Here is a 26,487-nt window from a genome sequence, read left to right on the forward strand (position 1 = left end):
AGTCCAGGAATCCACCGGCTGTACTCCTGCATTGTTGATGTTGGGCAGGGAGCTAAGAACGCCACCCGAGCTGGCCTATGGTCGACCGCCCGATGCACCGGACGCCATGGCTGGGCCAGAATATGCCAGCCAGTTACAGGACCGTTTGGAAACGGCCCACAGCTTTGCCCGGCATCAATTACAACAGGCTGGGGTCCGTCAAAAGCGCGGCTATGACGCCCATGTCAAAGGTCAGGACTTCCAGGCTGGGGACCTTGCCTGGGTGTATGGACCCAAGAGAGTGAAGGGCCGCTGCCCCAAGTTGGACAGTGCATGGATTGGTCCCTGCTACGTGGTCGAGAGAGTGGGGCAGGTTGTCTATCGTGTCAAACTGGCACCCAGAGGACGCACAGTGGTACTGCACCGGGACAGGATGGCACCGTACCGGGGAGACCAGCAGCCAGCCTTCCCAGGGACACCTACCAGAGCGCAAGCCAGGCCACCTCGCCGCCGGAGAGACCCACCCATGCAGCAGCAGGATGTTCTTCAAGAAGAAGTGGTGACACCGCTTGGTGCCGTAGTGCCAAGGAATGCCTCTGCCACACCCAGAGCTCCTCTGGGGGATCATGGAGTCCGGAGGTCGCAGAGGGAACGGCGATTGCCAGGTCGCTTTCAAGACTTTGCTCTTCCTCGGGGACGAGGAATTAGAGGGGGGTGGGCCATGTAGCGACCCTGCAGGACTAACATAAGAGAGACACTTGGGGAGTTCATGGGGGGGAGATGTTGCCCTAGTTAAGCTGGATAGGTCAGGTTCATTAAGAGGGGAGGGCGCAGAGAGAGCAAAGGAGTGTGGGAGAAGGAGGAGGGGGCAGAAGAAGAAAGGCAGCAGGAACACGCCACGTATGTTACGGAGTTTAGCTGATTAGCTAGTTTAGGCTACCAGCCTTTTGTTGTTTTGGGCACTCTTCCAACCCCGGGGTTAGCCTGTATCATAGGGTAATAAAACCCGGTTCTCCGGTTAAACTTCAGCCACCTTGTCCTCATCATTTAGCTAGCTAGCCAGCCGTGCTACAGAGCCACGAGCACTACAATATGTATACTTACATTTGCATGAAGTAGGCATATTTAACCACTCCCATGTTGATAAGAGTATTAAATACTTCACAAATCTCCCTTTTGGATTCGATTGAAAGCCCTAATAATAAAGTAAAGCAGCTACTAGTGACTTTATTTAATTGTTACTCCCAAAGGCAACCCCAGCTATTATTAACTGCTGCTTTTATAACAGAAAAAACAAACCAATAACACATAAATAAAGCCTCCAGTAGCTGTCACCAAGTGTTTATTGCAACAGGTGTTCTGCTGTCAGGGCTACATTTTCATCTAAGTTGATGTCTTGGACATGCATTGTTCCCACATCAGTGTGCTGCTCACAATATGCTAATTACAGCACATGTCCTCATTGCTGCAAAATCGTGTGAAGTCACTTCAACGAGGTGTTGGCGGGCGTGTAAGAGTAACCCAGCTGTCGTTCAGCTGAGGTCAGCCTCTAACAATCACCATCTATTCAGAATAAAGGCAGTTCGGAGCTTTTTCAAAGGGAAAGAATTGACATTCATTTTCTACCTCACGCGTCCCACTTTTTGATGCCGTTCACGCTCTGCAATTACATCTGATTGGATGTCTGTCAGGTGGAACTCAAATGCGTGAGTGTGAAAGGGAAAGGGAGGACTTCTTTTGTACAAAGGTGTACTTCTAAAGGGAAGTAGATGCTTTTACCTTTCTGTTCACTTAGTGATAGTTCTCCCTGTGAGAGGATTGTGGATGTGCTGCGAGCATTTTTTTTTTTATTTGGCTGATGTATGTAAGATTAACTTGTTTTTTATGATCTTAATCAAATACAGAAGATCAAACCACTTGGCATACGTCTGCCCGTTTCCAGAATGGCAATTATTTGTGTACTGTGAGTTACACAATCAAATCCGACGCAAATCTGCCCTTCAACATTGTGTCAATGTTTTCCCAGGCGTTCAGCGCACACTTAACTGAAGGGTTTCTGCACAACTCTTTCTGTTTATTCTTTATGCCTTTGCCTGCTGCTAAACAGTTGCATCTGCCTATATGAGGAACGCATAAAAACACACATACTGCCAAAGTGTTACGTGGGTGCAGAAAAGCAGATGCATATCCGTGTTTACCGAGCAGCTTCGTGATAAACTCTGCTCACCCCCGGGGTTGGTACAGTATGCGCTGCACCGCATGGCCCTGACTCTTTTGTTCAGGCTTCATCCTCTGATGAAGCTTGTTGACTGATGATAGATAGATAGATAGGCCCGCACTGGCTTTGATGGGTTATGAGGAAAAATGCTATTTTGGGTTTGCTTCCACATCAGTTGGAGCTCGCTCCCACTGCTTATGTCTTCCACTTTGTGAGATGTTAGCGTCTGCAACAACACTCCGATCATCATCAACATAGTAGGCAACCAGTTTTTGACATCATTGGGCACAGGCCCGTGACGGGAGACTTTGACCAATCACAGGTGATTTCAGAGAGAGAGAGAGAGAGAGAGAGAGAGAGAGAGAGCATTCCTATTGGCTGTGCTCCGGCTGGTGGGCGGTGTTTGGTATTTCCTCAACTTGATCTCCTACGAATGTCCAGCAACACGTGATGCATGTGTCAATTTCCACTGCAGTCTTTTCAAAATAAAACTACTTTGTTATGTTTAAGAAAATCTACTTGGTTAGGCTTAAGCAGAAAAATACTTAGTTAGGTTTAGGAAAAGATCGCGGTTTGGGTTAAAATAACATCAGAAGTGCTGTAACTTAAGTACGGAAGTTACATGACAAATAAAATCGACTTTGACTTTTGGTTTCACACAGGACATGAACACCGGTCTCCTGGGCGAATGTCTTGAGTTTTTTGACCCACCCGTCTACCCCGACCTCCTCCCTACATGGCGTTCGCTGCTCTTTATACTTCCCGGTTCACAATTACGTGGGTTACATACGAATTGATTTAGTGTTGAAAAAATATGGCAAAATTTGTGTCGTATGTGCACGAATCAATACATTCAATTTTGTGATTATTTCACAAACTGCTGTGCGACTGGGCTGTGATATACCATGTCTGTGGTAAAAGAGTTTAAAATACATATATTAAAGGTCCCATATCATGCTCATTTTCAGGTTCATACTTGTATTTTGTGTTTCTACTAGAACATGTTTACATGTTATAATGTTAAAAAAAACTTTATTTTCCTCATACTGTCGGCCTGAATATACCTGTATTTACCCTCTGTCTGAAGCGCTCTGTTTTAGCGCATTTCAACGGAATTACGACGGAATTGCAACAGAATTGCGTTGCTTGGCAACAGTTTGGGCTCATGTTTACTTCCTGTCAGCTGATGACATTAACATACACTGCAGCAGGAAATAAACTGGGACACATTTAGAATGTTTACATTTAAATCTGTGTAAAGGGTCTAAGTATTGTATATTCGTGACATCACAAATGGACCGAAATCCTGACAGCTTGTTTGAAATGCAGAGTTTCTGAATACGGGATGTGTGTATTTCCCTGTGGATTGAGGGTTTCGATACTTTCACAGTATTTATATAGGACTTAAGCCTGCTTTATGATAAAAAAAACATGAAAATCTCACTTTTTTATAATATGGGATCTTTAAAGTCTTTTTTCGCACTGTGTGTATTTTGTGAGTGTGTGTTGTCGAGCTTGAGAGAAAAATAGATTGATTTAGAAATAAGCTCCGGAAAGATATAAAGATAGATAATATAGATTCCCACTACCAGAGGGAAAACTGATACCCGATTTGGACTGAATGTTGATCTCGTTTCAGCAACATAATCTCTGTCCCCCCTTCATCTACCGCCTGTCTGACGGCAACTTGTACCTCAAAGTGAGATGAAAAAGTCAGCACTAAATCACGGAAATTAGCACAAGCGTTGAAGCAGAAAATAGGCTCTTTTTTTTTTCAAGTGTTTGCTCTTTTGCGAAAACAGAAATTAACAAAGTTTCTGAAGCACTGTCTTTCGTAAAACTAACCAAATAAAAACAAATCAATGCCATGTAATTGCTAAAGGCTTTCATTTTATAGCGGGGGAAAGGAAAAGGCAGCTGGATGGCGTCTCCATCCTGCGGGAGTTTACTACCGGGCAAACAACTTAGTGTGTGCTGGGGAAAGAATGCAATGTGCTGTAGCTCATCTGCATTAAGCGTCTCTTGTCTCGCATGCGTGCGCGCCTCTTTTCTGACAGTTCCCCCCGTTACAACAGGGCGCCATCTGGCTCTGAAGGGAGAGGACGGTGGAGCAGTGAGGAGTAGAAAGACAGCAAAGACTATAGAAGCAGTCAGAAAAAGAACACAGTCACATACTAACAGCTAACAGATGGGCAGAAAGAAAAGTGCTTGGCAGTGCTGCCACTGTCTCAACTCATTTTCTGCCAAGGAAAAGAGAAAAAAGAGCAAGGTAGAGGTAGACATTATACTGCACATCTCAAGCATAACCAAAGAGATTTTCTTTCTACGCTGCAAAAGCGGGGGGATAATGAAGCTGAATGCTGCCAACCCAATGATGAACCAAAAAAAAGGTTGTTTGACTGTGCATGGTAGAGCTAGTTATTTTACAGTAATGCAGAAATATATATCCCATTTGTCCAGGGCTGTAAAGGTTTAAATTTAAGGCCGCGTCACGTACATAGTAAATGAACAGTTGGATTTATAAGTGTCAAAGCAGCATATTGTATCTGTCTTAAGTTACACTTTTACTGCTTTGTTTACAAAAGTTCCCGCTGGAAGCAATCCTTTAATAGCATAAGAAAACAATTTAACACAGCAGGTTAAAGTTTTGTGTTTTTAATTTTTGTTTGTGGGCAATTTCCATTTGGATTACATATTGTGCCTTCGAAAACTTTTACCGGAGCAGTAACTGATCTAGATTAGGGATGTCACGAGAACCGATACTTCGGTACCAAGTCGATGCCAAAATTCTAAAAAAGTGACGGTACTCTTTTTCTACAGTACCGAAGGTACCGTACGATGCCTGTAATGGTCATTGGTAGGGATGTGACAGTGAGGAACATTTTCCCACCGGTTAATAAACTTGTGACAACACCGGTGTTACCGATTACACCGGACATTTTACAGGAAAAGATGACGGTCAACATGTGCAGAGCGCTGACTCTGATCTTTACCGTTGGGTGGCGGTGTGTCTGGTCTCTCCGGTAAAGCTTTTGCTGTGGGGCTCCGCTGTGGGGGTCTACCTGGCACCGCTGCTCCGTGCACATCGGCTGTGATGGCTCCATCCACCTCGCGGCGATTACCTCATTAACGTTATGGTTCCCTTATAGCGTTGGGATTAAACGTGAAATATTGCTGCTTATTCCTGCTCCTACTCCTGCTACTATGAGCTGAAGGACCAGATGTAGTGTCCGTCGTTTGACTATCCATTGATAACATGCCGCTGATACGCCAAAATGAACAAAATGGGTCAATTATTTTTATTTATTACTTAAAGGCTACATGCCTCTGTTTTTTGCAATGTTCAAATGTTTTTAATAAAAGAGTACGTGATGAATTACAGGGGATTTATTGTTGTTGTTGTTTTTTTTTACCGTGGTATCAAATTGGTATCGAGAATCGTGGAAATTCACTGGTATTGGTATCAACTACTAGATATCTGGTACCGTGACATTTCTAATCTAGATATACTGTAAAGTTATAACGTTAGAACTCAACAGTTTGTCTCTATTGCCTGATTTTGACACTTCTTGGCTAATTTGCTCAGAGTTCTCGTTTTTTTTATCTTGAAAGGATTTTTTTTTGCTTACAAGCAGAAACCTTTTTTTACAATTTTTGAAGTGGCCTTTTTTCCAGCTTAGCATAAAGAATAGAAACATGGGAAACAGGCTCTGTATAAAGGCAACAAAATCTGCCTACCAGCAATTCTAAGGCTCATTAAAAAAACACCTAACATCTTGTTTGTTTAATCTGTACAAAATCCCAGTTTTAGTATAGGCCTACTATGGATTTACAGTTGTTTAGTGCCTCAATCCTGAGCGTACGATGGGACATTTCAGCCAGATAAATATTTTTTGGAGCCAGTGCCTATGTCCAAGTCTATGTTCTATATGATCTATTTTTTCAATAAATCAATAAATATATATATATACTGTATATATGTGTGGGTGTGTGTAAGGGATAATGTACAGCAAGCCGGTCATTGTTGTGAAAGAAACCCCAACAGAGCGATGCCGCAAAGCGGAGGGTTCTCTCATCACCCTGAAGGGGATTCTTTCACAACAATGACCCGCTAGCTGTACATTATCCCGCTTATTACACGGCTACTTACTGAAGAAATCAATATTTTGACACAAAAACGGTTTGCCAGAGTCTGACATCTGAACTGTGCCCATAGCAACGGCCTGGTATACATAGCAACGGTCTGTTATACATAGCAACGGTCTGCTATACATAGCAACGGCTTGTTATACATAGCAACGTTCTGCTATACATAGCAACGGTCTGCTATACATAGCAACGGCTTGTTATACATAGCAACGTTCTGCTATACATAGCAACGGTCTGCTATACATAGCAACGGCTTAATATACATAGCAACGTTCTGCTATACATAGCAACGGCTTGTTATACATAGCAACGTTCTGCTATACATAGCAACGGTCTGCTATACATAGCAACGGCTTGTTATACATAGCAACGTTCTGCTATACATAGCAACAGTCTGCTATACATAGCAACGGTCTGCTATACATAGCAACGGCTTGTTATACATAGCAACGTTCTGCTATACATAGCAACGGTCTGCTATACATAGCAACGGCTTGTTATACATAGCAACGGTTTGTTATACATAGCAACAGTCTGTTATACAGAAATTACAGACTGCAGGATTGATCAATCAGAATCGAGTATTCAACACAGACGTGTGATAAATAGGGATATCGCAATGCTTGTAGAATCGCAATACACATTGAATCGGCACCCAAGTATGGTGATAGTATCGGATCTTGAGATAGGTGTATTGTACCAGCCCTAGAAAACATCCTGTTTCAGTCAGTTGATGAGTGGGAGAAAATAGCACTGCACTCTGTTTTCATGTGTTTTACTCCCCACTCTCTGTAGTCATCAAAGCAATGAGATTCTTTCTTCAGCCTCTCAGCAGGATTTGGTATCCGGGTTAATGGAACCTCAAGGCTCATGTGTGTGTGTTCAAGGCTCTCTTTTGGGCATAATTTGGTTTTGTGTTACCCCTCAATCCTTCCTCGGTCCCTGTTGGTGCCTTTCAGACCCACACTGCTCTCATTTCCTCTTAACCAAACCACATTTCATCAGCTGTTTCTCTTTTTATTAAAAGACTCCATCTGTTTATATAGAAACCCCAGCAGCTTCGGATGAATCACTTCTGAGCTTCTCTCACCATGTTTGACAAATGCAGGTGCCAGACTCAAGACCTGAGACATTACACCTGTGCAATTACACAGAAAGCTCCGGGATAACACTGATAGACGAGTGCTGTCTCCCATTGTCCTGCACAGCTTTAGTTGTCCGTGTCGGTCTTTGTCTCGTCTGTGACTGCCAACTATCTCTCTGATGTTCTCGGGGGGATGGGGGTGGGGTTAACACAAGTGGTAGTTGAACCTGCCAATCATTTCTATAGCTTGAATATTGAGACAAGAGGCAGCTTAGTGGATAATGGCACAGGAAGAGAGGGATATAAATACCAGAATGCAGTAAGGATTCCTGTTAATGCCCTTTATTTATTGTTATTTGGAAATTAATTTTCAACAAATTAGGGCTGTCAAAAGGGTTAAAGTTAATCGCGATTAATCATAAATTAATCAAAAAAAATGTTATCTGTTCAAAATGTACCTCAAAGGGATTATTTGTCAAGTATTTAATACTCTTATCAACATGGGAGTTATCGCGTTAACGGAGGTTCCATTAAGTTGCAATATGATGCGTTCACACTTTATCCAGTAAATCAGCAAAAATGAATTGGCCGAAGTTAAACTATAACGATATTATGATGCTTTCAAGTGTAAAAAAATAGGGATGCATCGATCCACCATTTTCAGTCCTGATTGCGATACCTGGGCTGAATGGCTCACTGCATGGAAGTGACTGGGATCATTCTTTCATGTGTAAGGCAACGTCAGGCTTGACTTAAACATTGCTTTTCTAACTTTGCAAAAACAAAATGTAACAAACAAATAGATATAAATGTTTTGAATTGTTATTTATTATTAGAATAATAAATCGTCCACCAGCAATTTCTTCAAAATGAACAGGAATAACAATTTTAGGTGTAAACCTTTTTTACTGCAGCAACAAATTGGTCAAAACTTTAATAACAATTCCAGTCTATAATGTATATATAGTACATAAACTATTTTGTGACCCGACCGCCATGTTGAGATCAGTTGAGGAAATACCAAGCCCCGCCCACCAGCTGAAGCAAACTTTCTCATCTTACAGCTAAACAGTACACTACAAGATGTTTCTGAAAACATTTGAGGAGTACAGTAGAGTACAGTAGAGTACAGGAGTACATTACAGTAACAGAATATTGATTCATATTTGATCAGCGCTGCCTAGTTTGACTGTTTGATCGGAGTTTCTGAGTGATTGACAGCTGCCTCTGTTGAATGAACAGCCAATAGGAACACTCTCTCTCTCTGAAATGACCTGTGATTGGTCAAAGTCTCCCGTCACGGGCTAGATTTTCTAAAGCCTGAAAACAGAGCCATGAGGAGGAGCAGAAGTCTAGCTATCTCTCAGAACACTTGAACTACAATATGCTGAAAGGTTATTATGGAATGTTTGCCCAATGATGCCAAAAAAATTCTGCCTACCGCCACTTTAAGATATTAAACAAGACATCCCATTCTGGTAATGTGTGCTTATGGCTGGTTTAAGAGTGTAAAGTTGGTCGAGCTCTGTCATCGATGCAATGTACTTGTCGGGCCGTTTGGTGGTTCAGTGTGAGACTAGGATTGATGGAGGTGGCAGATTGCTTTGGATGGAAAATGCATTCCGATTACGATGTAACAGGTGTTGTCAGGGATCCACAAGAGCACAGAGTCTGTTTTCATGTTCCCCCTGCAGCTGATAAATAGTTTTAATTATTCAATCTGGTAGTGATGACACAGTTTCTTGCCTATATACAGGCTTCATTGTAAGACGTTAAAGGGGACATATTATGCTTATGTTCAGCTTCAAACTGTAATTGGTGTTACTACTAGAACATGTTTACATGCTGTTATTTTAAAAAAAAAAATATTTTCCTCAAACTGTCTGCCTGAATATGCCTGTATTCATCCTCTGTCTGAAACGCTCCGTTTTAGCTCATTTCAACGGAATTGCAACGGAATTACGTTGCTAGGCAACAGCTTGGGTCCATGTTTACTTCCTGTCAGCTGATGACATTCACATACACTGCAACCGGAAATAAACTGGGACACAGTTAGAATGTTTACATTTAAAACCGCGTAATGGTCTAAATATTGTATATTTGTGACATCACAAATGGACAGAAATCCTAATGGCTTGTTTCAAACACACAATTTCTGAATACAGGCTGTGTGTATTTCTCTGTATATTGAACGTTTCGATACTTTCACAGTATTTATATGGCACTTAAACCTGCTTTATACCATAACAGACATGACAATCTCACTTTTTACAATATGGGACCTTTAACATTAGCTCTATGCAGCTTTTAAGACATAATTAAAACTACTAATGGCAACTTCTGTAAAAAAAAGAAGCAACCAGAGTTAGTGTTTGTTGGAACAGTGAAAAGACAAACCATGACATTTTTGATGAGTTTAGTTTTGGTTCTGTCAAGTTTGAATGAAGTGTGTTTTATAGTGATCAGTGAGGTAAAATTACTGTTTCCGTCAATGGAGACCTTTAAATATTGTGAATTTTTGCATCAGACTTCTGGCATATTTTGCTGGTGCACAGCAGGGGTTGATCACCCTGTCCTGAGACAGTATTGGAATTAAGTCGTCACCTCTCATACAGACAGTATTGATCTTTCCATCTCTTGGAAAGAAAGCAAATAACTGTATTTCCCCAAAACTATTGGTTTAACAACATAAGATTGAGTGTTTCATATAAACTTTTATGGATGTAATTTTGTTTTTCTCGCATCATTTCATTCATGATGTTGTGCCAGTGTGTTTTTTTGCCACATGGCCGTGTGTGCACTCCTGATTGTTTCCCATCTATTGAAGAGTTTTTTTTACGTGTAGTGATGTAGCTGCTGAAGCATATCAGGGCTGGATTAGTCATGCACTGCAACACCTTCCCTGCTGCTTGAACATTGATGTTTCGATGTGGTCCTTCGCCCAGACAGAAATAAAAGACAGCGTGATGGAATCTAATTTCCTTTTTCTTAAAAGTACGTGCAGAGAGCTTATTGTATATTTACTTTTTTGTTCTGTATAAAACCCCCCGATGTGACTGTTACAAGCTCATTATCAGTCATTATAAGCCTTATACACCGATCAGCCATAACATCAGGTCAGCATGGGGCACCCTGACAGGTCTGCGGCTACGCAGCCCTCGTACGCAACAAACTGCGATGCACTGTGTGTTCTGACACCTTTCTATCGGAACCAGCATTAATTGAATTTCCCCTCAGGGGGATCAATAAAGTGCCTTCTTCTTCTCTTCTTCTTCTTAACTTTTTCAGCAGTTTGAGCTCCAGTAGCTCTTCTATTGGATCGGACAACACGGGCCAGCCTTCGCTCCCCCCACTTTTGGTAGGTCCTGACCACTGCAGACCGGGAACATCCCACAAGAGCTGCAGTTCTGGAGATGCTCTGACCCAGTCGTTTAGCCAGCACTATTTGGCCCTTGTTGTCAAAGTCACTCACATCCTTACGCTGGCCCATTTTTTCTGCTTACAACACAAAGTGCAAAGTTCAGAATTGTCACTTGCTGTTTAATATATCCCCCCCACTGCCAGGTGCCATTGTAACCAGATAATCAATGTTATTCCCTTCACCTGTCAGTGATCTTAAAGTTATGTCTGATCGGTGTAGATGTGGGTCAGTAGGGGCCTATTTCACCTACTATGTTGTAAAAGTGAAAGTGAAACTTTAAGGGGCAATCTCGAAGATTTTAATTTAAATAAATGTCTGTTAAGTCATTATCTGACTGCCACTAGTAGAAAGTGCCAGCTTTAGAGTAGTTAAGCTTCATTTCCTCATATGGCTTCCCTCAGCACAGTGTTTCAGGGGAACATTAGCTGCTGACCCCTGGGTGAGAGCTAGATGGGATACTGACAGTCCAACAAAAGCTAACCGGTTGAATAGGCCACTGATGATATCTGCTGCGATCAGTCGGACAAAAGATGTGCCTGTAAATGAGGTGCAAGGCATACAACGGGTATCACTGTGGTATACGTGATTGTGGCCTTTCAGCAAATTTTATAGGCTATTCATCCTGGACACTGTGTATTGTGCTCATGATAGAGAGATATATTAGCGGTGTATTGTGGGGATGTCATTGACATATAACAAGGAACATGTTTTCCACCGCCATGTTTCCATCATTCCAGGATAATTCTTTTATCTGGTTCAGAGATCATTACTGACAATTGCATTGCAGTTGCCTGATTTAGTCATGATTATATAAAGGTGCAGTGTGTAGGATTTGGCGACATATAGCTGTGAGGTTGCAGATTGCAACCAACTGAAACTTCTCCCGTGTGCCGAGCGTGTAGGAGAACTGAGTTGGCCGATGTGAAAATGCGAATGGACCTATCTAGAGCCAGTGTTTGGTTTGTCTGTTCTGGGCTACTGTATAAACATGGCAGCCGGCTCCGTATGTAAATATAAACGGCTCATTCTAAGGTAACGAAAACACCATTCTTATTTTCAGGTGATTACACACTAAAGAAAACTTACTTAATAATATAGTATTCCATTTCTGCTAATAGATCCACCTAAATGCTAAACACTGGCCCTTTAATTTAAAGGTCCCATATTGTAAAAAGTGAGATTTTCATGTCGTTTATATTATAAAGCAGGTTTAAGTGCTTTATAAATACTGTTAAACTATCAAAACGCGAAATATATGGAGAAATACACACAGCCCGTATTCAGAAATTGTGCGTTTGAAACAAGCCGTTATGATTTCTTTCCATTTGCAATGTCACAAATATACAATATTTAGACCATTACACGTTTTTTTAACGTAAATGTTCTAAATGTGTCCCAGTTTATTTCCTGTTGCAGTGTATGTAAATAAGATCAGCTGACAGTAAGTTAACATGGACCTAAACTGTTGCCTAGCAACGCAATTCCATTGCAATTCCGTTTAAATGCACTAAAACGGGGTAGGAGGTTAATTACAGGGTTACGAGTTAGGAGGGTAATTACAGGTATATTCAGGCAGACAGTATGAGAAAAATATATATATTTTTTAACATGACAGCATGTAAACATGTTCTAGTAGAAACACAAAATACAAGTATGAACCTGAAAATGAGCACGATATGGGACCTTTAAACTTAAGAAATATTTAAGATTTTAAGCCAAGTTTTCAGGAGTTTTAAGTAATCTTTTTTTAATCTTTTTTTTCACAATTTCAGTGTGGATTTGGTGATACCTGTGTTACTGGTGGTAAGAGTACATTTTAATGATACAGATCCCAGAGTATGGAGCCCCGAAACTGACAACATCTTACCATAAAGCAAGGAATCTCTGTATGTGTGTGCGTGTGTGTGTCCTTCGCATATCTCGAGAACCGTTCAACCGATCTACTTCACACTTGGTGGGTGTATTGCTGGGGACCCAAGGATGTGCAGTGTAGAATCGCGAGACTCTTCATAAACTGTGAATAACAAAGCGAACAACGTTTTTTTTGCAGCGGCGGGGGGGGGCGGGGCGGGGCTTCAGAGCTCTACGGACTGAGTTCAGCACGTCATCCACAGCGGGCCTTTACAGGCTGTGGCTCCTTGACTGCAGTTTACTTTTGCTGTTGGATGCTGGATATACTAACGTTACAACCAAACTCTTCTTTACTTCCCTGGAGTCGAAGAGCAATAAGCAGTTCTGAAGAGCACTTCCAAGGGGCCAAGCAATCGGCCCGCTCTGAATGGCCACGCCCCCAATGGGAAGTGTAGTAAAATAGTGAAGTAGAATAAATTAAGTTTGAAATAATTTGATCAACTTATTAGCGGTTAAGGAAATACACTTTCCTTTAACCTTATGTGAGGTTAAAGCACTATTGCAATTATATGAATAAAATATGATTTATTGATTATATTTTTGACTTGTCTGATAACGTTTTACTATACTTTTTGAGATTCCATTATCTGGGATCTGCATCATTAAAATGTACCTGCTGTTACCATCAGCAACCACAGGTGTCGCCAAATCCACAAAGACTGAAATCTTAACAATTATACTGTATCTTTAAACAACTGAGAGATGTAGTGACAACATTTCTCTCTTTAAGCTACACTTTTGTTGTTCAGTTGTTTTTTTTTGGTCCAATTTCAGAAACTTCAATAACTGCACAGACTTTAGTCAGACAGTTAGCAAAATGCACTATTGTACGTAAAAAAAATCTAAATCAGAGTATTCACCATCAACTTAACAATTTTATTTTACTATATTAACTATAGTAATTTACAGTTCTTGAAAACGGCCAGTGAAGCTTTGTCCATCCATATTTATGCTCATATAGAGTGGTCCAGGGATGACGTATTTTTGTAGGCCAACCAAGAAGTTAGCATCGCCCTGGGTTTCCTCGAGAAAAAGCCAATTGGGATTTTTTCCATTGGGTTTTGGATTATTGCAGAAAATAAGCTCAAACGTTTATGATGCTTACACGTTTTGTTCAGCAAGATAATCTCCACTTTTATGATTTTTAAAGCGTGAATGCAATGTAGAAGTAAAAAGCTAACGTTAAGCTACAAACAAACTACACTATAGTCGCATCAGGCGTGAGTATACACAACGAGGCTGTAAAGGAGGACGAGTCGGCGTGATGATGTTTAGTAGTCTCATTTAGCTGCTGGTTAGCAACCGCCTTTTTTAAGACACGTAAAGGCTTCAAAATTCATGAGTGGGGTATTTATTGATGTATTTTATGTCGTAGAACAAAACGTTAAAATCTCTTCAGCTTGTGTTCATCACAGAACTTATTTCAGTCATCTAACTAAATACCCATTCAAAAAACCCCATTGACGGCGCCTGGGTTAGCTCAGTTGGTAGAGCGGGCGTCCATGTATCAAGGCTTGGTCCTGACCGTGGCGGCCCGGGTTCGAATCCGGCCTGTGGCCCTTTCCGCATCCACTCTCTCTCTCCCCCCTTTCCAAGACTCTATCCACTGTCCTCTCAATAAAAATGGAAAATGCCCCCAAAAAAATAACTTTAAAAAAAACAAAAAAAAAACATTGACTTACAGACGAGGAAACCGGATGTGCTAAAATGCTAACTCATTTCCGGGTTTTAGAACTCATTCCTGTAGCACTCTGTTCCTCCCACATTGCGATGCTGTTAGGCTGCTACTGAAGATTACAAAATAGCTTTCCCCCCTCTCAGCTGATGGGAAGAATACATGGCTCTTTGTGGTATGGTTACCATAGTTACCAATGCATTTTTTCCACGAATTGTCCAGCTTCACATTATCACTGAATACATCTTTTGCTCTGGCTGGATGGACAGTTGGGTGATTACTAATTTGAACCTATAGCTTTGTGACCCAGTGCTGTGTTTTGTAACTTTCCTTTTGTGTGATTTCAATCCCAACTCTGGGCTAATATACATGTACAAAATGCCACATCCAATCAATCTTCAAACACTCTAAAGATCAAGCCTCTGAAATGTCACAAGTCTCTAACTCCTGCCTATCAATTTGTGTGATTTGAACCATAAAGAACTCTCTGGCTCTGTGCCTTGCTCCCTGCCGGCACTTCGTATGTAGTGATCCGTGACAGCAGCAGCAGCAGCTGCTGTGTGTTTATACTTTCTGAAGTGTGTATCATCGGAAAGATCAGAGAAATTGTACTACAAAGCAAATTAGTAGATGTAGACAAGGATGCTTGCATTGGCTGGCTCAGTGTTGACAATATTGGCTATTAGACGACAAGTCAAGTGTTACATCCCCGGGTCACACTGAACAAAAGCAACGGCCAAATGAGTTGTGGTGCTCTGAGCAGCAGGACTTTGATACTGCAACGCAGTCCGGCCTCATCTACTGCTAATGAGGTTCACATATATTGACATGCATAGTGGACTGTCCCATAAACAGCATGTGGTTCAGTGTATGGAGAAAATCAAAGGTTTATGCAGGGGTGGAATAACACCACTTTTACTTAAGTGCTGTACTTAAAGGGACAGTTCCCCCCAAAATCAAAAATACATATTTAGTTAGGCATAGGCAACAAAACTACTTAGTTAAGCTTAGGAAAAGATTGACTTGGTTAGGATTAGGCAACAAAACTACTTAGTTAGGTTTTGGAAAAGATCAACTTGGTTAATATTAGGCAACAAAACTACTTAGTTAGGCTTAGGAAAATATTGACCTGGTTAGGTTTAGGCAACAAAACTACTTAGTTAGGTTTACGAAAATATTGACTTGGTTAGGTTTAGGCAACAAAACTACTTAGTTAAGTTTAGGAAAAGATCGAATTGGTTATTATTAGGCAACAAAACTAAATAGTCTGGCTTAGAAAAAGATCAACTTGGTTATTATTAGGCAACAAAACTACTTAGTTTGGCTTAGGAAAAGATCGACTTGGTTAGGTTTAGGCAACAAAACTACTCAGTTAGACTTAGGAAAAAATCGATTTGGTGAGGATTAGTCAACAAACCTACTTAGTTAGGCTTAGGCAACAATATTAATTAATAGGTTTAGGCAACAAAACTACTAAGCTAGGGCTAGGCAACAAAACAACTTTGTTAGGTTTAGGAAAACATCGACTTGGTTAGGGTTAGGCAACAAAAATACTTAGTTTGGCTTAGGCAACAATGACCTTTGACCTCTGACCTCCAGATATGTGAATGAAAATGGATTCTAAGGGTACCCACGAGTCTCCCCTTTACAGACATGCCCACTTTATGATAATCACATGCAGTTTGGGGCAAGTCATAGTCAAGTCAGCACACTGACACACTGACAGCTGTTGTTGCCTGTTGGGCTGCAGTTTGCTATGTTATGATTTGAGCATATTTTGTATGCTAAATGCAGTACCTGTGAGGGTTTCTGGACAATATCTGTCATTGTTTTGTGTTGTTAATTGACTTCCAATAATAAATATATACAAACATTTGCATGAAGCAAGCAAATTTTTCACTCCCATGTTGATAAGAGTATTAAATACTTGACAAATCTCCCTTTAAGGTACATTTTGAACAGATAGAAAATATGCAATTTGCGATTAATCAAGTTTAATCATGGACAATCATGCGATTAATCACGATAAATCATAGGCAATCATGCAAGTAATCACGATTAATCATGGGCAGTTATGCAATTAATCAAGATTAATCATAGGCAATCATGCGATTAATCACGATAAATCATGGGCAGTTATGCAGTTAATCACGATTAATCACGGGCAATCATGCGATTAATCACGATAAATCACGGGCAATGATGCGATTAATCACGATTGATCATGGGCAATCATGCGATTAATCATCCAATAATATAATATATAAGATTCTAAAATGGGCCTTTCTGCATAATGATTACTTTTACTCACACTTTTGGTACTTTGCAAGACTTTTACTTGTAACATAGTATATTTTACACTGTTGTATTGCTACTTTTACTTTAGTAAAATATCTGTTTACTTCTTCCACCCGCTGGGTGTATGCATGTCGTTCTAGAGAAGCCAATAGTCCCTCCTGTTGTTCTTTTTCCTACCATACAAGGCCTCTTGACAGTCTTCCTATCCTCACGTCCCTGATTGGAACTCTCTATATCCACTTTCTCATCAACCTCATTTCCCAGCAGCACTTCTGTCTTTATATTTCTCAAACATGCTGTCACTAATCACTCTCTAAACCCCAATCTGTCGGTCTGTTCATCCACCCCCCCTTGTTTTTAACAAGTACTCAATTAGTGGAGTCACCTTGATCAATAGCAAGCAGGAGCCATCAAGAAGGATTAAGCAGTAATGACGCTGAAATGTGTGGGGTCACACAGGTCTTATCTGGAGCTTCTGTGTTAAATTACCTTGACCTGATAGAAGATCTTAAGAAAGGCTCCTCTCATAACCATATTAAATGGCCTTACCTGTGTATAACTTGCAATATTATATATCAAACAGTTAACAGTTAACCACCTTGGTTCTCAATTCAATAGTCAGGCAAACAACTATTTGCTATGTAAAGATATAGAGTATAGAGTAATGTCTACCTGGGTGAAGTATTCTCATACAACGGTTCGTATGATATCTTACGAAAAAGTTATTCCTCCCTTTTTGTTAATTTTCCTTTGAATGTGAATATGTGAATTTCTGCTCGTTACATGCATACAGTCTTTTCAAAATAAACGTCCGTCTTCACAGGAAACAACTTCCTTAGGTTTAAGCAACAGTACTACTTAGTTAGGTTTAGTAAAACATTGAATTGGTTAGGATTAGGCAACAAAACTACTTAGTAAGGTTTAGGAAAAAATTCAATTGGTTAGGGTTAGGCACCAAAACTACTTAGTAAGGCTTAGGAAAAGATCGACTTGGTTAGGATTAGGCAACAAAACTACTCAGTTAGGCTTAGGCGACAATATCACTTAGTTAGGTTTAAGCAACAAAACTACTTAGGCTTAGGAAAAGAAGTGGTTTGGCTTAAAATAACTACGGAAGTGACATTATTTAAGTACGTCAGCTACATGACAAATAAATCAACATTGACTTCTGGTTTCACACGGGACACGAAGGCCGGTCTCCTGGGCGAAAGTTCTGTGTTTTTTTTAACCCACCCATCCACCCTCCGGTTCCCCCTCAGGTTAACACTGCTTGCTCTGTCAGCACTGTTGCCGTTGTTTGCACTGTTACTGCTGTTAGCAACGTTAATGGCTCAGCCACCGCCATGTTGAGAGCCATTTGGAGGCAATAGATATGCTCTGAATTTCACCTTTATTAAGGACAAAAATCCCCTTTATTACTTATTAAAACAACTTTTGTTTTAATCCCACAGCCATTACAGCATAGAATCATGCATTCTATTATATCAGGCTTTCACTCTAGTGCCCTGGCTTCATAATTGTAGATTTGACTATTTTCCACCAGATTGAGCCATTTTCTCATGTTGTGACCTATGGGACAGTACATGCTATTTACCTGGTTTCTATTAGGATTATCACTGCTGTATTATAGAGTATACAGAAAATAATTCAATCTTTGTTTGTTTTAAAAAAAAATAAAAAATACAGAAAATAAATATTGTTTTCTGTTTTTTTTCACAACAACAGTGACATTGCACGTGAGAGCGGAGCGAAAGAGCAAGTGAGAACGAGCGCGGTGTGTGAGTGAAGGCAAGCAGCAGGCAGAGGAGCAGAGTACAGCAGAGGCTCCGGTCCTGGAGACCAAAGCTACGGTCTCCCCCGCGTCCTCCGACCGCGGCCAACACTGTTTAACAGACGGGCTTCACTAGATACAACCAAGAGGTTTTGGTGCTTCCGTGTAGTTTGTGTTGGAGTCTGAGTCTGAGCAGCGTAGCCACACGCGAGCGCGCATGGGACACCGACTCGGATTGATTTATACGTGCAAGAAGTTACAAACAGTCCCTTTAACCTAGTGAAAGTGGAAAATAATATCAATGTATAATTTTTGTAAAGAGATGCACAAGGGGTTAATAACTTAATAGAAAATGCACAACAATTTATGTTAACTGATACATTAATATTTCATATGCATCTGAGATGAATGATTAACAAGCGTGCCTTGTAACAATTATTTTATGACATGTTCATTCTTGGCCTGATGTGTTTTCTGTGGCAGATGAAAGTAGAACTAAGGTGTGATTGATGGGAACGTTATTGGCTGCATATTCAGCAAATTCTCCGTGATGGATGTTCCCATTTTCTCTTGAAGGGCATGTGGTCAAAGTATCCTCAGGTGTGCAGGTGTAGCTTGGCGGGGCGGAGTGTGACCCCCAACCATTTTGAAGTGTGTGAAAAAGGGGAGAGGAGTGGAGGTGAACTTGTTAGATTTATTATGGCACGGCTCCTCCGTGCTGCCACTGAGCTCCAAGTCCTAAGCATTTAAGCCAGACACTAAATCAAAAGTGCTTGCTTAAACTCGCCCGAACTTTGCCGTTTGATGTATTATTGTATTTGAAAAGAGGTTTACAAGAAATAACAAATATCTGAGCTCCATATCAGAGACTTTGGAATTAAACCAGCGCTTTTAATCGCAATCTGATATTATCTGGATTTCTCACAAAGCACATTTCAGGACAAAGGATCCAAGAATGTGCTTTGAACTGCCGTCAGTGCTTACATACCAACAATTTTACAGTGCACACACTAGAACTGTCTTCAGCAGCACCGAAGTGTCCTGTCCTGTCCAAGCAGTTGAAATGTCAGCGTTTTCCCCTTCAAATAAAATTCAGCTACTTTTCCACTTCCTCACCCACTGACATTTCAACTGCATTCAGCGGTTTCTCTTTAACTGGCATTTGAACTCCATTCTACATTACATTACAGTCAGGTCTCAGGTCTTCATCCTTGAACAACAGAAAAACTTCCTCAGCTCTTCTAACTTACAGTTTATACAATTGAACTGTTAGTACTAGAAATGTTTACCTAATGAAATAGCCGCTGAGTGTATGGCTCAAACAGAGTGGGCATTACTGTAGGTGAGGGGTTAGCAACCTTTACTATCAAAAGAGCCATTTTAGTCAAAATTAAAAAAATAAAATCTGTCTGGAGTCGCAAAACATTTGAGCATTGTGATGAAGGTAACACAGTTTATAGTCTAAGTATATAGTATATAAGTCTAATGCAGTGAGGACCCAAGTTCAAATGTGCAACGGAGTATTAAGGCCACATTGAGGGGGAAAAAGTTGTGATACTACGAGAATAAAGTCATAACTTTACGATAATTTTTTTTAATATTACAAGAATAGAGTAATAACTTTACGAGAATAAAGTTGTGATGTTACGAGAATAAAGCCATAACTTTACAAGAAAAAAATTGTAATATTACAAGAATAAAGTCACATCTTTACGGGAAAAAAAAGTCGTAATATTACGAGAATAAAGTCATAACTTTACGAGAATCTTTTTTTAATATTACCAGAATAAAGTAATAACTTTAGGAGAAAAAAAGAAAATAACTCGTAAAATTACTACTTCATAATATTGACTTTATTCTCATAATATTACAACTTTTTTGCTCATAAACTTATGACTTTATTCTCGTTATATTATGACTTTATTCTCAAAATCTAAGATTTATTTTTTTTTCCTTCAATGTGGCCCTAATACCCCGTTGTACTGTCGTACCATAAACCTACAACAATGAAATCCACAGGGAGCCACTGGAGAGGAGCTAAAGAGCCGCATGTGGCTCCGGAGCCGCAACTTGCAGACCCCCTGCTGTAGGTAATACACACTGACTATGGATAAGGATATAGATATATACGTATGTAGCAACTTCACCATGCACGTGGGAAAACGTTTTCAGAAGGGTTCAGGAAAATAGCATTTTGACGTTAAAACATACCTACTTTGACCAAATTTGGAATGTTTGAATTTGAATACATAAGGAACACCACTGGGAAGCTACAGAATGATAAAAAAAAACCTCTCTTAAATGTCTCAACTGTGAATTTTCAGCAGCGAGTGAGTGCACACACATTTTCATTGTTAAATCATCATCGTCTGAAACCCAGGAGAGAAATAGTTGGGCCTGTGTTTTGTCTGGGTGAAATCTATTCAGCACCGGATGGCAGTCAAAACAAATCTGATTCCAGTAACTGTCACTTCAGCTAAGCGTGATTGACTTGCTTGTGCTCTCTGCCATAATTCACCCACTGGTGTTCATTGCAGTTATGAACACATGAAGAAAAAGATGAAAATAAACATCATTCCAGACTGTGGTTTTTCACCTTCAGGTCATTTTCTTAGCTTGGCTTTCTAAGCATTTGGAACTGCTGGCTACCAGATGTCAACATCTGTCTCCTAAATTCTTTTGTTTTGAGGTTGTTTCCTCTGGTTAGTATGATCCTGTTCTCACTTCTGCCTGACTGACTGATTGCACCACATTTTGAGATGGTTTCAATGCAGTTATTTCCTGCGCGAAAGGATTCAATTTTAGTTACCTCCATAAATGCTTGAACACAGTTTTTTCCCCCCCAAAATCTGTGATTTGCACACAGCTAAGTACACTTCTCAGAGCAGGCAGTAAAGACCACTTTAAAGTGGTTAAGTAAGTGAGTGAAATGAGGCCAGAAATAGCATTGATGCTCCAGTAAAGAAATATCAATTCAGACGTAAATTGCCATGAATTGTTCCCCTCAGAGGCGTCACATTTGGCAGTGTGAGAACAAAGATTCGAGTGTGCTTGTATCGGAGGCTGTTTGCTTTCTCTTGGAGCCAGAGTCTGCACAGTAGTTATTGGGAGGGGGCCGGAGAGGCGGTATCGAGGTCCCGCCCACACACCCGCCAGAGCCAATCACGAGCTGAGCATGGACGCAGCTTGTTAGCGTGAGCCACTTAGCTGCCACAGTAGCTGTTTGGTGAGAAAGACACACCAACTAACTATAACATCTCTATAACTATCCGGCTGCGACTATTTCTCAGAGTAGCTGTCAATCTCAGCTGTCAATCATGACGTCTCACCCCCTTTTTATAGCATCAAATAACTAAATAAGACCAAACGTATCCCCTACTTCGAAAAGTCCAGTCTGCTCTGATTGGTCAGCCGGCCCACAGTTGTGATTGGTCAACCGAACCAAACTCTTCGGACTCTGCTCCAGCTCCGCTCTAACTACCTTTGTTTTGAAGCCGTACCAAACTAGTCGCTAGGCAAAGTGTGTTACTTGGTGACATCACCACGTTACGGAAGAAAAAGGCGGGACTTCAATCAAGGCTTTTCAGGCAGTTCAGGAGCAGTGTTTCTGTGGGGAGAGTTACTCCCTTCTGCGTGGTCTTTGGGCTTTGTAAGTTTGCAGACCTTTTACATGCACAACAATTATATAACCCAGTAAAGGAAAGGGAAAAAGCACAAAAGCATAATAGGTCCCTTTCAATGGAAGTGAGTCATTACTTTGCATTCATATCTACAAAGTGAAATAAATGGGTAAATGCACACAGCATTGGTTGTGCAAACATAAGAGGTTTTTTTATTCACCCTGAGAACAATAGTGGAGATTTTGAGATAATTTCACTGCAAATGACAATAATTTGGGGTTAGCTCGCTAAAGGTTAGTGTGATATTATGGGCTGAGATTTACAGGCTTTTTTTTTTTTTTCATAAATAGGAGTTAGCGGCTCAGATCAACAGTTTGGATCAACTTGTTTTTCATGTTGAAGTGCTCTAAATGAAATAGTCAAGCTCGACCTGACAATTCACATGACTCCTAATGTATGCTAGTGGGTTTAATGAATTACCTCTTATGTATTGTCACGTTAGCAATAAGTGTTACCGCTTGAGAATAATTTTTATCTTTCTCTGCTTTTCTGATGGATCTAGTACACATTTAACATTTAACTCAGTCCTGCATAATCCGGCCGGCTATTAATTATGCATCCCTTCATTTACATGTTGAGTGGAATCTGGAGTATGGCTGAGTACATAGTGTCATGATAACTGCTCTCATACTACAAATTTATCAGTAATCAGCTATTTGTTCATGTAACCCAAGCTGAGGTGACTTCAGGTCTTAATTTGCCACAGCTCCTGCTGTTAGCAGAGGGAGGGAGCTATACTAGACCTATTCGTCACCAAATATTTTGATCATCCGATGGACCGAAATAGTCGCCGTTTTGCAAAGAAAAGTAAAAAATTTCACAAATTAATGCTGCAGTAATCAGAATTTTATTATTAAAGCCAGTGAAAACTTGGTTTCAAAACTCAAGCATTTCTCTGTAACATTAAATATCCACAACTAAATAATCCACAATCAAATTTAATGTTAGCTACGACCAGTGGGCTATCCGGGTCTGAAAAGTGAAGCCAATGCTGCAGTGCCTTAAACTTGCATTCTTTCTAACAGCCAGCAGGGGGTGACTCTTCTGGTTGCAAAATGAAGTGTGATAGAAGTCTATGAGAAAATGAGCCTACTTCTCACTTGATTTATTACCTCAGTAAAGATTGTAAACATGAGGTTATGGTCTCAATCACTAGTTTCAAGTCTTCTTCAATACAGCGTGATGTTCATTTAGTAAATCATGGATCAATTTAGAGTCAAATAGACCATAAAGCAGGGGATGAGTTAGGACCTTGTGATTGACAGGTCGCTACCACGGCGTTGTCCGGTCTGGTTGTTGTCCGTGTTTTCGTCTTAGAGCTTTAATCCTTTCACAGTGTGTTTTCAGTTCATGAAAGTTCCTTATAACATTTTTGGTCACTTAGAAATGTCTTAGCTCCACCCTCTTGTGTCATTTCTGGTTGCAAAAAAACAACATGACATTGGACAAATACCAAGATAGCGACGGCCCAAATGCCGAATGCGAGGCTTCAAAACGGCAGTCCACAAACCAATGGGTGACGTCACGGTGACTACGTTCACTTCTTATATACAGTACAGTCAACGAAACAAACAACAAACATGGCTATTGTTAGTACTATTTTGTCGGAGCATTTGATTTATTGATTGCTGTCGAGATGTGATGACAATTTCAACTAATATAACAGAAAATGTTTTTGAAGAAGATTACCAACCCTAGCTTTAATCAACTACAAAAGCACTACACAGGGCTGCTAATAAAATCTCTCCTTAACTGAGAACTGCTGACTCTGGAACACAAAAGTCTGTTGAATGAGTGACTAGACCTCACCGGGGTTTCATAGCCAGAAGCCATGTTGTTATGGCAGCAGAGCAGAGTATCCATCTTTGAGTTGTCCTTGAAGATGTGTCTTTACTCTTGGGGATGAATTTACTGCAATAGATAAAAGCATATTTACTAGCGTGCTTCGGAGAGTGGTTGGCACCTCTATAAACCGCAGACTCGCACTAATCGGATCAAGATTCAAATTCCTGAGCGGGTTTTTGCCAGTGGATGCAGGTGTGCTCTGCATGTGGAATTCTGTTGCTCTTCCAAGAGACGGCGGTTTTGAAAAAGGAAGGCTGCAGGAAGGAGCCTTGTTCTTATACTTCTACAGGAATTAAGATCTAGGCAGCTGATGAGCCTAATGTGGCTACAGAGAATGGTATGTGACCCTGAATGGGAATAGGCAAGTACAATTAATGCAAATGGACACTGGAACCAGTCTATAGGACTGGAACATATCAACCGGACTTTCCACAGTTCTGCTACCTGTCAAGAAAAGGATCCGATGAGATACAATAATAAAACCACCTGCTAATGGAAGACTGTTTAACATCAAGGATATCGTACAATGGCATACAATGTACGATTTCAGAAATGTTGTTGGCTGCTCTCCGTGGTGCTGATCTAAGGCTGGTTTGCAGCATGGGAGTTGCATTGTGAATCTCTACATGGTGGCATAGCAATTGTCTGGAGTGGTTGTGTGTGTATGTGCGTGTGTGCGCACGAGCGTATGCTTGTGTTTGGGGCGTGGGCCAAAAAAAAAAAATTGCACCGGGGCCAATCATAATTATGCTGCTGTATACACTGCATGGTAAACAACGCCGGACGGAGCTGAAACTCAGTCAGACTTTAAAATGTCCAAATAGTTTTGTTCTAAGCCCCCAGGTGCCCCTACCATGTACACATATTAAAAGTTAAGACACTTTCAACAAGACTTTTGTAGACAGTCTTTAGGATGCTCTTCCTTAAATGGTATGAATCTAATTTTTTTATAAAATTTCCTATATATATATTTGTCTATTGTACGTTGTTATCCTGATGAAAAAAAGTATAAAAAAGGCACTGATGTTGGGGAATCGGCTCGTGGCTCTGCTTCAACTGTGCAAAATTTCTGACACGTCAAAAATTCATTCAACTGTCTGACGGCTGGTCTGGAGGAGTTAATTGGTCGGTAATTGGTCCCCCTGTACACTCAGTGGCGTAAATAATGACGGTGCAACCGGTGCGGCGCACCTGGGCCCAGAAGCTGTCAGGGGCCCAAAAATCAACCTTCCTACACCGTGTCCACACTGAATCCCTTATATGCACTTCTGTTAGCCTAAACAAACCACGTAGGCCAGCTATTAGCTGTGCGCTTGAGATCCGACTGGAGACATAACCACTCATTAACTACTTCGTTTGTTCTTTTTAAACGGAAAACACACGTTTTATATTGTGATATTTACTGGAAATGAAACTTTCAGCTCTCTGGCGATCTCCCTCCAGCCAGCTGCCACCTTATGAAGGTTTTTTGTAGTGAAATGAGGCGGTATTCGTATAGATAACTCCTCATTTCAACTTCACCAATCAGCTGCTCCTGGTCCATTGAGGCAATTTCAATTTTGCGGAGCACAAGATGTAAGGCAAGGCAACTTTATTTATTTGTATAGCACATTTCAGCAACAGGGCAATTCAAAGTGATTTACATAAACATTCAAGAACATTGCGACAAAGTGCAAAAGAACATTAAGACATCATTAAAACAGTTATAAAAACATAAAAACATTAAAGGCTAGAAGATAAAAACAAGATAAAAATAAAAGCTAGGATAGAAGCTAAGAGTAAAAGCTCTAGTTCAGTATAACATAATTATCTGGTTTAATAAAATGCAGCAGCAAACAGGAAAGTTTGAAGCTTTGATTTAAAAGAACTCAGAGTTGGAGTTGGTCCTGCAGGTTTCTGGGAGCTTGTTCCAAATATTTGGTGCATAAAAACTAAACGCTGCTTCTGCATGTTTAGTTGTGACTCTAGGGTCACTAAGCAGACCTGATCCAGATGACCTGAGAGGTCTGGATGGTTCAGAACATAGCAGAAGATCAGAAATGTATTTTGGCCTTAAACCATTTAGTGCTTTGTAAACCAGCAGCAGTATTTTGTAGGATAAACTTCTAATGGGTGAGATGGAGTGAGATCAGGGATTTAAATCTATAACACTGTAATTGTTACGTCTCATATGTTGGAAAATGCACCTACTGTAATCTGTGTCTGTGATAACATTTGGCCGCTGTGTCCAAGTTAGCGTTGATAGATTTGGCGCTCCGGCTGCTCTCCGTGGTGCTGATCTAACGCTGGTTTGCAGCACGGGAGTTGCATGGTGAGTCTCTCCATGGTGGCATAGCAATTGTCTGGAGTGGTTGTGTTTTTATGTGCGTGTGTGCACGCACGAGCGTACGCTTGTGTTTGAGGCGAGGGCCCAAGAAAAAATGTTTGCACTGGGGCCAATTATAATTATGCTGCTG

Source organism: Sebastes fasciatus, chromosome 20 (assembly GCF_043250625.1).
Source record: "Sebastes fasciatus isolate fSebFas1 chromosome 20, fSebFas1.pri, whole genome shotgun sequence".
NCBI classification, from domain to species: domain Eukaryota; kingdom Metazoa; phylum Chordata; class Actinopteri; order Perciformes; family Sebastidae; genus Sebastes; species Sebastes fasciatus.